Raw genomic sequence first — 14,871 nt, 5'->3', positions numbered from 1 at the left:
TCCAGACCAGTCTGTGGAGTCCAGTTCTCCAGCACCAGCCAGCACTGTTACTCTTAAACAGGAACCCGAAGACCACCTGGACAGTACGTTTAATACTCTCTCTTGCTTTCTTTTTATTCTTTTTCTGTTCTTCTGTTCTGTTGTAGGGCTATCACCTTATCAATGTTTCAGGGTATTATTATCATGGCAAGAACATCACCATAAGGATAATTATCTATAGTCGTTAGGGCTGGGCGATATATATTTGTATACGTTTATAACTCTGCCCTCATAATTCTCAAGATCTGTATGGTAAATATTACGGGCTCACTATTTTTGTATGTCACCGTTGTACAACAAAATATAATACAGGGCTCAACTGGTTAATCAATACAGTTAATTGATTATAAAATAAACTATTTAAAAATGTTGTTGATTCATTGACAAAAATACATTTATATGATAAAAAAAAACTGCATTTTGAAGTCAATTAGTCACTCTCTTAGTCAAACCTCTTGAGGTATAGGGAAAGAGGGATAGGGAAAGTAAATTAGTCACTCTCTAGTCTGAAGCGCGTCTTTATGTACTCTCTGACCCCTAACATGGCTGCAGCTATACTACGCTAAGGGCCACGCCCCCGTTGCTGATGACACGTTGCCACGCACTATTAACACACCCTGCATCTCAACAGGATTTGGGGTTCCAATGCTGTTTTGCATTTTCTTTTTGCATGCCCCTCTAAAGTCCTATAGATAAACTGGCAGGACAAACATGCACCTAAAAGGTATAATTCTTTCATGTAACAGCTACAAAGTGAATGTTTAGGCTATTCCTTCCGTTTTCAGGACTTTTGGGACTCTGTTATTGACATGAATGACTAAGCCCTTTGAAAAGAAATCCAAAGTTATTAATAGCAATAATTCACACAAAGGCTCTGGCTACGGGCCCCCTAGAGCTCTTGGGCCCCTGGGCTCGGTAGGCCCTTGAGGTAATCCACCCCATATCTTATGGAGGGAATGGAATGCTTTTCATTTCAACCCTGGACCATTAGGCCTACACGTTCTGTCTATCTGTTTCCCCTCTGTGCTTGTCGCTCTTAGAATTAGGTTACAAAATGACAGGTAGCCTACAACGGTTGGAAAGTTACATAATCATTTCCACATGTGCAATTGTGAAAGTCGTGCATAACGGTCACAACGACTTGTGTAATGCTGCCAGTTTTGACTCAATGTGTAAAACCGGGCGAACATTATTTCTGTCCATGTGTGCTTCATGCAAGCATTTGTGGGCATTTCAAGCGAGCCTTTCACTAAGTTGGTTGCATGGTTAAACATTGCCACTTCTCTCTTTCACATGCAGGCCAAAGAAAATGAGCTTTGAGCTTATTTTAATGATTCTATTATGTGGCATTAAACCCCCGGTCAGACACTGTCTAAACTGTGTTTTAATCTAAATGTGTTGTATGAGTCCTCATTAATTTTACTGTTCTCATTTTAGGACTGGTGTGGGCTTGTTAACTCCTAGACCTAGAGTCTCCCTTCTCCAATTCCATTCTCTCTCCATGCTCCATTTTGGCTTTCCTCACTGCTTTTTGAAAATCATAATTTGCTGCTTTATATTCCATGTTGCCTGTCCTCAGTCAGCCCTGTCTTATAAATTGAGGTTCACCTATGTATTCAGAGTCTCACAGATATTTTTTATTTATCAAGAGTTTCTGATTTGGGAATATCCTATAATGGTGTTTTTAGGAATTATAGTTTGTGTTGAGTAGTGGTCAGGGCTGCTGTCTTCTCTTTGGTGCAGGTCAGGGCGCTGGGCAATGAATCCAGTCTGCTGAGAAGTACAGAACATGTCTCAGTACTTTATCTACTGTGACAAAATGCAGTCATGAGGTAAAGAAAAGTCAGTCTTTAGCAATCTACCTTTAGCTTTTCAATTTAAACATTAAGGTTAGTTAAACTATGACTGAAAAATAAGTTTGTGAAAGTACAGATCGACAACCTCATCGAAGTGTCTCATCATGGTGCTTTGTGAGCTTGTAGGTCAGCTACAGTATTTTCACTATTTTAACATAAGCAACACATACTCAAGTACAGCTACTCCAACAAATGTAGGTATTTAGGAGGGTGATTAAAAGACCACACATGCCCTCATGTGGACAAGAGTACATACCACAGCTTTTGCAGGAATGCAGAGATGTGACTAGCAATTAATTTGCAGCTTCAGTATGGTTTCCCAAAGGAGATAATGTCTTTAGCAAGATATCTTTACCTTTTCAGTTTAAACATTAAGGCTAGCAAACTATGACCCATAATTTTGAGAAGAGTGCCGGCCTTAATCAGCTTAATCCATTGAATTAATATAATTTTACAATTATATGTTCTATTCCTTTCAGTCCTAGTCTAAAGTTAACATTTACAGTACTACTTGACTAGCCTAAGTAAACACAATAAAGAATGCAGCTACTAACAATTTAGAAATATATAGCATCTTATTACCATAAACTTTTGTATTGAATGTTGTGGATTCGTTCTTCTTCACAAGTCAAGAAAACTGGTGCACTAACTGTACTGGCTGAGTTAACAATTCAAACTAGTTGACACAAGTCTTTGCCTAAAATAGCCGGTCTGCAAGCTCACAACGCATCGCGACGATCGCAACACATTGTGAGCTTGTCGATTTGCTTCTTACAGCGAGCGACACCGCCGCACAACAAATTATAAATCAGGCTTAAAACACTTAAACAGTGGCAGAACCATTCTTCCTCTGCTGTATCCCCGTCATTTTCAGCCGCCATCTTTCTCAGCTCAGCTCAAAATGCCACCTGGTTGGACATGCTGTGCACTACAATAACAATACATTGTATCTGTTTGATAGGAAAAGGGGTGCCGGTATTGACAGTATTGAAGATCATACCATCTGGATTCATAAGTACCATGGTTTACCGTAATACCACAGACCAGTCTGTGGAGTCCAGCCTGCAGGGGAAGATGAGTTCTCCAGTGTCAGCCAGCACCGTTTCTATTAAACAGGAACCTGGAGACAACCTGGACACCAGTACGTTTCTTTCTTTGATTCTGTTCTATTGTCGTGTTATCACCTTATCAAGGATTCAATATAGGATTATCACTAGCGCTGTCACGATTATGAATTTCTGCGCGACAAAAAACGACGCTTCAACGGCGCGTTTCAATGTTGTAGCGCCCTGCTTCTAAATTCTGCCGTTTTTCGCTGTTTCTTTTTTTTCTTCACGCCGTTTCAAAATGCCACCTGGTGGTACATGCTGTGCACTACAATAACAATACATTGTATCTGTTTGATAGGAAAAGGGGTGCCGGTATTGACAGTATTGAAGATCATACCATCTGGATTCATAAGTACCATGGTTTACCGTAGTACCACAGACCAGTCTGTGGAGTCCAGCCTGCAGGGGAAGATGAGTTCCCCAGTGTCAGCCAGCACCGTTTCTATTAAACAGGAACCTGGAGACAACCTGGACATCAGTACGTTTATTTCTTTGATTCTGTTCTATTGTGGTGTTATCACCTTATCAGGGATTCAATATAGGATTATCACTAGCGCTGTCACGATTATGAATTTCTGTGCGACAAAAAACGACGCTTCACCGGCGCGTTTCAATGTTGTAGCGCCCTACTTCTAAATTCCGCCGTTTTTCGCCGTTTTTTTTTTTCTTCACGCCGTTTGGTGCCCCCCCCCCCCCCCCCACTTGTTGAATGGTGCCCCCCCATTCAACAAGTTGCTGCCAAGACTGCTGCCCGTGTAAACCTCCTGAAGAGACTGGCTGGCACTGGGTGGGGTGCAAACTTCACCACCCTGCGCACCTCTACCCTTGCCCTGGCATACTCTACGGCTGAGTATGCCGCCCCTGCATGGAGTCACAGCAGCCATACAGCCTCTATTGATGTTGTGCTGAACACCGCCATGAGGCTAATTAGTGGTGCCTTACCATCAACCCCTGTCGAGTTCCTCCCCATACTGTCTGGCATTCCACCTCCAGAGCTCCGTCGAAACTTCCTGACCTTGAAGCTGGCCTGCAAGAGTGCAGATGAGCCAACAAGCCTGATTCCCCCGCCTGCTGAATATGGCCACCAGAGACTCAAACGCAAACACTTCTCCACCGAAGCGAGGAGACTCCTTACCACGAGCCCTCCACACCCTGGATGGATCCTTGACTGCTGGAACAAGCAATGGTCCAAGTCAACATCCACGTTGAGGAAGTTCATCAACTCTCCTTCAACCAACCCACCTGGGTGTGACCTACCACGGAATGCCTGGGTCAACCTCAACAGACTTCGGTCTGGAGTAGCAAAGACCCAAATCTACCTGCATATGATTGGAGTGTCTGTCACTGATCTCTGTGAATGCGGAAAACCACAGACTGTTGAACATATTATCGATGAATGCCCAATCTTCAAATCACCACATGGAGTCAGCGGCCTCATTGAACTGGATGATGATACCACTTCTTGGCTGATGTCCCAATTGCCTGTGTAGCCCTACACGAACGAACGGTGCCCCCCCAAGGTTGGTGCCCTGTGCTGCGCTACTTTTATCCACCAGATTGGGACGTTCACGGCATATTTTGCACCATCACAGTGCGTTCATCATCGGTGACGAGTGCCTGTAACACAGCCAGCAGCGTGCTGTGTGCGAGTCGCGCGACTGTCTGTGTGTCAGGATTCGACACACAATTACGTGCAGCATGCGTCCCCTCCCCCTCCGCCTAATGGCTCTGTATGGGGCCGACGCGTGCTTTAGCGTGATTGTGTGAGTGTGGCTCCAGGAAGTAAATTCCTGTCCCAGCGGTCCCAGCTGTTGGTACGCAAAAGCGCTTCCCTTCGTCTGATGTGCCGCGCAGCATGCATTTTGACGACGCATCCGCACCTGCGCACCAGTTATGTGCACCCCTGGTCATACAAATGATTGCGATTGACGAATATATTGTAAAAAAAATTCCCTCTTCATTATATGCCGCTATGATAGTATAAACTTTAATAATAAAGACTTACTGTACACCTTAATGAAGTAGAAGAAAATAGACGGGAAAATAGAATATTTTCAAGAAATAGACAAAAACATAACTTCTCTGTTCCTTTTAGGCTTTGTAAACAAACTACAACAGGGCAAGCAAACTAAAAGGATTTTTGCCTGTTCTCTGGAGTATATCTTGTCTCCAAACACCTGGACTGCAGAGTCCAGTCAGCTGTTAGGTAGTGGACTGTTAGGCTCATGTATGGGGTACTATGCACACCGCCATTTTTGAAAGTTGGGTTTAAATACCCCAGTGGTTGGCAGGGGAGGAGTTGTCAGCTTGATTGGAGATAGGTGAGTGGTTGGCACAGGGTGGAGTTGCCAGTGGCTGGTTAGAGTTGTGTTTGGTTTTCTTCTCCTTGGTCCATCCTCCCGAACCTCAGTTGTACCAACTCCATAAGCAGTCCTCACCCAGTTGCCAGAACAGATGATGGCTAAATAAACACTCATTTGCGTCCGCTTTATCATCATTTCCCTCTCTTTCATCCCCAACCAAGCATAAGACACAAACGTCATTTGTTCCTGTGAGATTTGATTACATTTCCCAGGTGTCTATTGCGTTGACACGTGGACTAGGGAGCGGGTCCATTTGTTTTAATTTTGAGTTGAGTTCGGGAAAGCAGCCTACTACAGGAAAAAATATGTTTGAATTACATTTTCTAGTTAGCTTTGTATCTATTTTATAGATCATTTTGACTTAATCTTTGAATAAAAAAATAATTAATTTTAATTCAGGTTTATTCTTTTATGTCTGCTTTTTCTATGGATTCCAGGGGGGATTATTATGATGTAAATACATTTCAAACTATAACAGCCTGTTGAACAAAAGCTTACACAGAACATTGCATTACAAAACTGAGACCGTTTTCAAGTTCCACCACAGTCAACCATTTTATTGTAAATTAAAATGGTTGTGTCTGACAACACATCTCTGATGAACCAGGATAGGCGTATGTTATGGCATCTCACACTAGAATCAGAGCTTTGACCAAAACAAGGACAGATGTGGAACCAAGAAAACAATAAATATTGCATGGAAAAATGTAAAGTTCACACATTGAACATTTTATTGTTATTTTGTCTTTTGCCTAGACTTCCTGCACTTCCTTGTTTGTAAAGAGGAGGTTTCCCCTAAACGGCAGGAGATGAGCCCAAGTCTGGTCCTGGAGGAATCTGAGACATTACTAGCAGTGAAAGGTGAAGATGATGAAAACAGAGAGACAGAGCCTCTAGCCAGCACCTCAGCTAAACATATGGAAACAAAAACAGAAGCTGATGAAGAGGACTGTGTAGCATCACAACATACTAGTGATGACCATCTCCTCTCATCACACTGTTCTGAATCAGACATCACTGAAGACAGTGCTGACTGGGCTTCCCACGTTTCTCAATCTGACACTGAAGACAGTGATGAGTGGGCGGAGACCACAGAAGATCAATCGACTTTAAACACACTTAAATCACACAACACAAATGAAAAGGGGCAAAGATTGTCTTTGAGAAACAAGCTGTCCCAGCACCTGAAATCATCAAAACAAACTACATCTGCAAGGAGTCACACAGTGAAGAAAATCTTTAGTTGTACAGTTTGTGGCCAAGGCTTTACTTGTAAGGGAAATCTGAAGGAACATGCAAGGATTCATACAGGGGAAAAGCCATTCACTTGTAAGGTTTGTGCCCAAGGCTTTGGTCGCATGTGTCATTTGAACCGGCACATGAGGAGCCATACAGGGGAAAAACCCTTTACTTGTACGGTTTGTGAAAATAGCTTCACTCGACGTGGTAATTTTGATGTACATATGAGGAGTCATAGAGGGGAAAAGCCCTTTACTTGTACGGTTTGTAAAAAAAGTTTCAATCAAAATGAAAATCTACAGGCACACATGAAGACTCATACGGGGGAAAAACCCTTTTGTTGTACAGTTTGTGGCAAAGCCGTTGCTCAAATGCGTGATTTGAAAGTACACATGAGGATTCATACGGGGGAAAAACCCTTTACTTGTACAGAGTGTGGAACAAGCTTTAATCGACATGCTACTCTGAAGAGGCACATGAGGATTCATACCGGGGAAACCCCTTTTACGTGTACAGTTTGTGAAAAAAGTTTCAGTCGAAGATTTACTCTGACAACACACATGCAGACTCACACACCGAAAAATCACTTCACTTGTACAGTTTGTAAAAGAACCTTCACTCAAATTGCTTATTTCAGGAGGCACATGAGTACTCATACAGGTGAAAAGTAACTTTAAATGTAGTTGGTTCCAAATACTTTGGTCAAATGCAGCCATTTCCTCAGCAGAAAATATTGTCTCCTTCAACTTGTGTCATTTGAATAACAATATGTCATAGTGCAGGCTCAACTAGCTCCTAAAGGGAATAAGAGACAATACTCTGATTGGCTTATACCCAAAACACCCCCATGACTAATTCAGAGATTACTAGTCAACGCTTTTGCGCCGTGGGCCTTGCTTAGCACCCGGTAAATGCATGTTCATGTCAAATTGGAGTTGAACACATCCCCAATGCATTTGTGCCCTGGGCCATAGATTGTGTTAATAGGGCCCAGAATCATAAACTGTTGAAGCTAATTTGTGCTAATTCACATCACATGGAGGCAATATGCATTTGTGTTGAAAATTATCCACCACACAATCAAATAGGCTTACTTTAATCTAAAGGATAAAATCAAAGGATTTGCAAGCACCCTCTCTGACGCCATGGATGCTGTTTTGGAAATACCTACATGTTTGTTTGGTCAGTTCTACATGAAAAGAGCAAAAACTTTGTTAAAAAGGTTAAGGTTGTATTTGGGAATGCAATATTGATATGAGCATTTATTATACCAGTAGACCAGTGTTTCCCAAACTGTGTATTTTTTAGAAATTATTCAATTTCTTCATTTTATTTATGAAATACTTTAGAAAAATGTTGAATGTTTTTTAATAGATGAAAAGTTGGTGATTAAAAAAAAAAAAAAAAAAAAAAAAAATATATATATATATATATATATATATATATATATATATATATATATATATATATATGTATATATATGTATATGTATATATGTATATATGTATATATGTATATATATATATATGTATATATATATATATATATATATATATGTATGTGTATATATGTGTATATATATATATATATATATATATATATATATATATATATATATATAATTATTATTATTTTTAATGTAGGAAATGGAAAAAAGGAGATATTTACTCGCAACCCAAAAAAAATTGTCCAAGACCCAAAGATAAGTAGTTTCCATCTTCTAGGAATATATATATATATATATATATATATCCTTCTACGTCAGTTCTTTTGATTATGCCACCACATCGTGGTGCAATGTTACCCCTATGATCCTAAAAAATAAATTGCGGAGCTCTCAGAATAACCTAGTTAGGTTGATCCACACTCCTTTTAGTAGCCTTGGTTGGCTTAGAGTGGAGGAGAGTTTTGTTTATGAATATGTGTATGGTCCACAGAATTGTAAACAATGAGGCACCCAAATATTTATGCAATTACTTTTCTAGGGTTTGGGATTTTCATAGCTTCTCCACTGGAGAAACTATTAACTTTGTTCCATGCAGAATTAATCGCGGTATTGGAAAGGACTCTTTTTTTTTTGTATTCTGCAACTATCACATGGAATGGGTTGCCTGCATGCGGTCACTAAGCTAATTGGGACTATTACTAGCTTTAAGTCCTCCTTGTCACAACAACAAATAGGACCACAATGTATAAGCCTTCAGGCTTTTCTGTGTTATCCTTTTGACCAAAATATGCAATCAATTGTTTTGTGCATATTGGTACTGGAAGCGACAACGGAGGGCTCGTCTGAGGACGACCTAGAGAGCATATTTGTTGTCAATAAAAAAAAAAATCAATCAATTAAAAACATTTAGAGTGAATATAAATATTTGGGAATCTGGCTAGATAACACTGTCCTTTTCATTTCATATTGACAAATTACAGTCCAAGGTTAAATCTAAATTTGGTTTCCTTTATAGAATGTGCTCCACTTTCACCTCGTCTAAATTAACACTCAAATGACCATCCTTCCCATGTTTGATTATGGTGGTGTAATGTTTGTTTTTATAGTGTGCATTTGAACCTTTTGTAAATTATTACATTGTGTTGTTTTTATTGTTTTAATCCCTTTTTTCCTCTCCCTCAAGAGGCTGCCCTTTTCTCAGGCTGCAGTTGTAAATAAAAGTTTGTTCTTAACTCGTTGAGTGCCATTAACGTGTTTTAGCGCTATGGTGCAACGTGCCATTAACGTGTTTCACGTGTTTTTGAAAAAAAAAGAGAAAAATAACCGAACCCAAGATATCATTATCTGAAGATTTGCAGCTCCATCCACTCCTTGTTTAACTTATAACTGAAAAAGGCTGTATCTCGCTTCCTAAGCACTTTTGTTTTACTAAATTTTAATAAAAATTGTAATGGCCAGAAATAGATATTAATAATTATGGCACTCAATGAGTTAACTTGTTTTGTTTTGGTAAACAAAGGTAAAATAAATTTTAATTTGTGACCACATTAAAGACCATTATGTGTGATATCGGGGATCATCACCAATCTGTCTGTACATGGACAAATGTGTCAGAGACTAGACATTACAATGTCTGTGGCAAATCTTTGATTAAAAATATATGAAGTTTTCTAAATATAAAGTTCATATTTTGTCCCCCCCCCACTCACCCGACAGTTTAGTCAGGGGCTACCATGCAGCCCCCTTAGACCACCTCAGCCACAAACCTACACCAACCCTGTAACCCCAGCCAGGAAGCTGGGAATGTACTCCTCATTATAAAGCTCTGGTTCTCAAACTGTTTTCATGTCAAGGACCCCAAAATTAATATCTATTTGTCCACGGAACCCCCATCTGAAAATATCATGTGCCAGGGAAAAAATACAAGACTACAATACCATACAAGATTTGTGGTGTTAAAATCTTTCAAACATATTCCCAAATGTTTTCAAGATGTTTTGAAGACAGCAGACAAATGGAACCAAGTGTGTCTGATAATCCAATTAATTATTCTCCTTATTGACACTTATTGTAGGTGTCTGACAGGTTGTGCTGTCTTAGAATTTGTCCATAAATACTTACTCGCCTTAAAAACAGTGCATGGGATGTATGCAAGCAAGAGAGGCAGAGTGTGAGGTGAAAAGGCAGAAGTAACATTTGCATATTCAGTATAAGATAATGACTGTCACAAGAGAAGCCAGCTATAGTGTATTAAGTAGTTAATAACTATAGAACAGTACCTGGACAGAGAGCACAAATACATGTAAAATATCTACAGTTGGAAAGTTGATTCATGCTAAACTCTGAACAAAAGCACAGAAGAAGTACAAAAATCCACAGTTAGGAATGTTAGCCTATATGTTATTATCTGTATGAAGAAGACACAGAGAGATGCAAGACCTTAGCTAGAAATGTTAGTTTATGGAAACAAGTCCCAGAGCTTTTAAACAAAAATCCTTTTAGCCCAAATGACTGACTGTACCTCGTGCTGTTTGCATTTCTGTCTAATAAAGTATTCAATCAGTCAATGGTATCCGACTGCCACGTCAATATTGCAATATTTCAACTGCACGTGGCTCAGTCAGCCAATGTTATTCACCTGCAGATAGAATGAGGAGGAGTTTTGTCATGCCAGAGGGACTGTGCCATATTCCTGTATTTAAGTTAGTGTTTGGCTGAGATCAGGGCTCTCTCTTTACACAGGATCTAGATTCAGTGCACTGAATAAAAAGCGCTTCCTTGAGAGTTGTGTCCTGGAGTCCTGTCTCTGAGTTGGGTATTATTTGAATGGTGTGGAAGTCAACTCTTAGCCACCGAATTCTCTAGTTTGAATTTGGTCAGATTTCCACCACACCAGTCGCCTGCTTTTGTGTCGAACTCCACTCGCATTCTGACAGTAACTGAGGTCTCTTGTGTACAGTACATTTTGAACTGACAATTTAATCCAGGGAGTTTCAACTGATTGTGAACCAGGGACCACCAACCTGACTAAAAATCAACCGGGGGACCACTGTGTTGGGTGGGGATATGGGCTAAGTGTTTTGGTAACACTGGCTATGCATCCTGGTAAATAATGCATTTGTATAGCACCTTTATCCAAGGCACTTTACAATGATTGTGCATTACATTCACCCATTCACACACACATTCATACACTGATGGCGGAGCAAATCATGCGAGGCACCAACCTGCTCATCGGGAACAATTAGGGGTTCAGCGTTTTGCTCAAGGACACTTCCACACTAACTCTGTGTGAGACCGGGATCGAACTGGGAACCTTCCGGTCCCCAAGCGCCGCTCTACCTCCTGAGCCACTGCCGCCCCATTCCATCAACATTGGCTAAATCTACGCCTATGCATTGTATGATGCTCAGTAAGAATGTGTTGACATGGACCTCTGTTATGATTATTATATATAATAAGACTTTTAGGGGCTCATGGTCCATGGACATGTTATTATTGCACAATACCACACACAACACATTTTATCCAGCCCTTAACAGTCATTATTTATAAGAGGAAGTCCACTCAGTGAATCTATGGTCTGGAGCCAGGCTAGAAATCCACAGTTCCTGGCAGAACCAGAGTACTGGTGGGTTAGCATCACTGCTGCAGGTCAAGTTCACACTGCTGCCCTCTGCTGGACTGTCTGGGGCCCTGTGTGGGCAACCTGGCCTGGTGGGAATATGTGCTCCTTGGAGCACATGTTTCTAGTTTAATATTATGAGTGTTATTTTTTCTTTTCTTTAACCTGATAAAACCAGGAAAGCACCTCTGTAACCACTTCAACCATTACACTTTGGCCATTAAAAAAAGCAAATATACAAACTCTGACTTTGAAAAGTAACATTTAAAGCTCATTCCATCTTTTGTGTGTACAGGTCACTGCTGTCCATTCTGCATGTCCTGCCTTGTTTACATGTAAACAAACAACTCTATCATGTGCTACTCATGTGTGAACGAGTCTCTCTCCTCCAGTGATGATAGGCCAATCAAGTCACTATAGAAAACTTAGAAACTTTATTTGTACACAATTGCACCAAATTCCTTCAGACCAATTGAAACTGGTGTTGGTGAAGTTTAGTTTATAGGATGTGATTGCATACCACAGCATCTTTTTTCATCGGTCAAACATGCTACAGTATGTGAACTAACATGCATTGTTGTTATTGCCTTCCAACGGGTCTGTCATGTGATTAACAGTACTCCAATAAACCACACACCACCTCTTATCTTTGAATGTTTATTGCAAAAGTCAAGTAAATGAAGTACCAGGTAGTTGATATTGTCCAAGACAATAAATACCAACCATCCCCTGACATTATTATAAACAACTATCAACAGTAAAAAATATAATAAAATATAAAATAATACCTTCTACCTGGTAGAAGATATTAAAAAATAATTAGAGAAATATCGAGCCAAAAAAAAAAAAAAAATACTGGATGGTCAGAATTCACGTTTTGGGGTAGAAGATCCCCAAGTGAAATAAAATACCTCACACACATTATTCATGTATGTATTCATAGTATGTGGTGTACGTTACAGTACTCACGCAAAGTAAACAAACCTTATAATTATGTGCACATTGTCAAAGTCATTACAACATATTCAAATCCCCTGAAACTTAAAAGCAACACTGTGGATATTTTTGGTGATGTGTAGATATGCTCCTATCTAAAACTTGCTGATTGTTATCCGTGCTAATTGTTTTCTACATCTAACTGTGGTGTTCCAGAGTAACACACACCTTCTTAGGTAACACCTTCAGAGCAGCGATGTCGTCATCATCGCCATTTAAAATGAAATTTATAGGATGTGATTGCATACCACAGCATCTTATTTCATCGGTCAAACATGTGAACTAACAAACATTTTTGTATTGTCTTCCAACGGCTCTGTCATTAACACCACATCAAATACCCTGAACAAACAGGACATTTCAGGGTTAGGGTTGGTTTGAGTAACCACCATTGCTGCAGACAGGCTTTGCAGAAACTGTGGCTGCACGACAGGAGAGGATGTTTGAAGATGTCACTGCACACACGACACTGCTGGGTCAGTTTGTCTGCTTGTAGCACTCCCTCCTTTGGAATGTTCCCTGATGCTGACATGGCTGTGAGTCAGCAGTGTTGCAAATTCACAGCAAGGGTTCTAGTAGAGGAAAGTAGAGCACAGTGTTAGTTAGCATTATGAGTAGGAGTGACGCAAGTTGTTGTAGTATTAATCTAGATTCATACCTTGAAACTACCACACAATTTGTTTGAAACTTAGCTGAAACTGAAGCCTAGTTCAGACCAAAGGCTTATGATAAGACAACATGTTGCAACGTTAGAATATTGCAGATGAAGTGGCAGCTGTCTTGTAAAACACCACACTTAAAGATGAAACAATACATTTAAATTATGCCCATAGTAACTGAACTGTGATGGAAACCAGACAATTGTTGGTTGACTGTACCCCCACGCAGAGTCAAATCAAGACACACAAGAATTCTGAAAGCACAAACTACATACCTGATTACTTCACCAAGTCCAGAAGAGAGAAGTTCAGCTCTTGACGACAACACAGTTTGAAGTGACACCAGACAGCAAAAGCCCTGTTGCTAAATACTCACAGAGGGTGCCTGATGGTGTGGTAAATGGTCTAAGTTTTTCCAACGAAAACAAGTATCATCTCCTGAGTGTTAAAATGATGAACAAAGCTTCGGTTCAAGTGTGGGTTTATAACAATGTATTTATTGTCATAGAGGCAAAATCATTCAAGGATCAAATGAGAATAGCGCAAATTACATTACAACAAACACACCTTTTATACTGAACAGTAGGTCTACCTCCATTTCTTTAACAATGAACTTAGACACGCCTTTACTTTCTCAACAGCCAATAACTGTCAGGACGTTTTTCTAGTAGGACCCAAATGCACGGAAGTCAGAAACTTGAAGTGGAAGACAGAGTTTAATTGACAACTGAAAACATGAACAGACTGGAAACTCAGGATACAAACACAATAATCCAACAAAGCAACACGCCCAAACACAGGGCTTAAATACACACGAGGATAACAGGACACAGGTGAACTCAACAGACAATAAACACAGGGATTGGCTGGGGCAAACAGGACACAGGTGATACACATGAACCATAAATCAGGGAAGGTGAGACAAGACAGGTAACAAGCACAATGGAAGACAGGAAACACAAGAGCATACTTCAAAATAAGATTCAGGAACATACTTTCAAAACAACACAAGCAATGCAGATCCTGACATTACCCCCCCTCAAAGGGACGGCTACCAGACGTCCCACAAAAACAACAAACAGGAGGGGGTCCGGCGGAGGGACTGGGGCACTGCACCGGGGAACAGGACTGAACTGGCAGGGACAGGGCAGGACAGAGCAAACAGAAGAAGCGCACAGGACTCTTACGGGGCAGGGCAAGAACAGGACGACAGAGCAAAACTGGCTCGGGGCAGGGTAGTTAAGGACTGGGGAAACTGACCAAGTACGAGGAGAAGGACTGAGGACACCGGCAGGGAAAAGGTGACAAGAAACGCGCAGAAAAGAGACAAGACAGAGAACAGGAAACAAGCACACAGGCCTACAAGAAGACACACACAAGGACAAGCACAATAAACCAGACAAAGAGACAGAACACAGACGAGCCAACAGGCAGACGGCTATCTGTAATGCTGATAAACTGGACAGAGAACAAGGAAACACTGACAGACAGACGAGAGGAAAACCAAGACATAGACAGTGGAGCAGACAGACAGGACT

Source organism: Gymnoscopelus braueri (assembly GCF_963280865.1).
Source record: "Gymnoscopelus braueri genome assembly, chromosome: 6".
Lineage (NCBI taxonomy): Eukaryota > Metazoa > Chordata > Actinopteri > Myctophiformes > Myctophidae > Gymnoscopelus > Gymnoscopelus braueri.
This window is presented reverse-complemented; position numbering follows the sequence as displayed.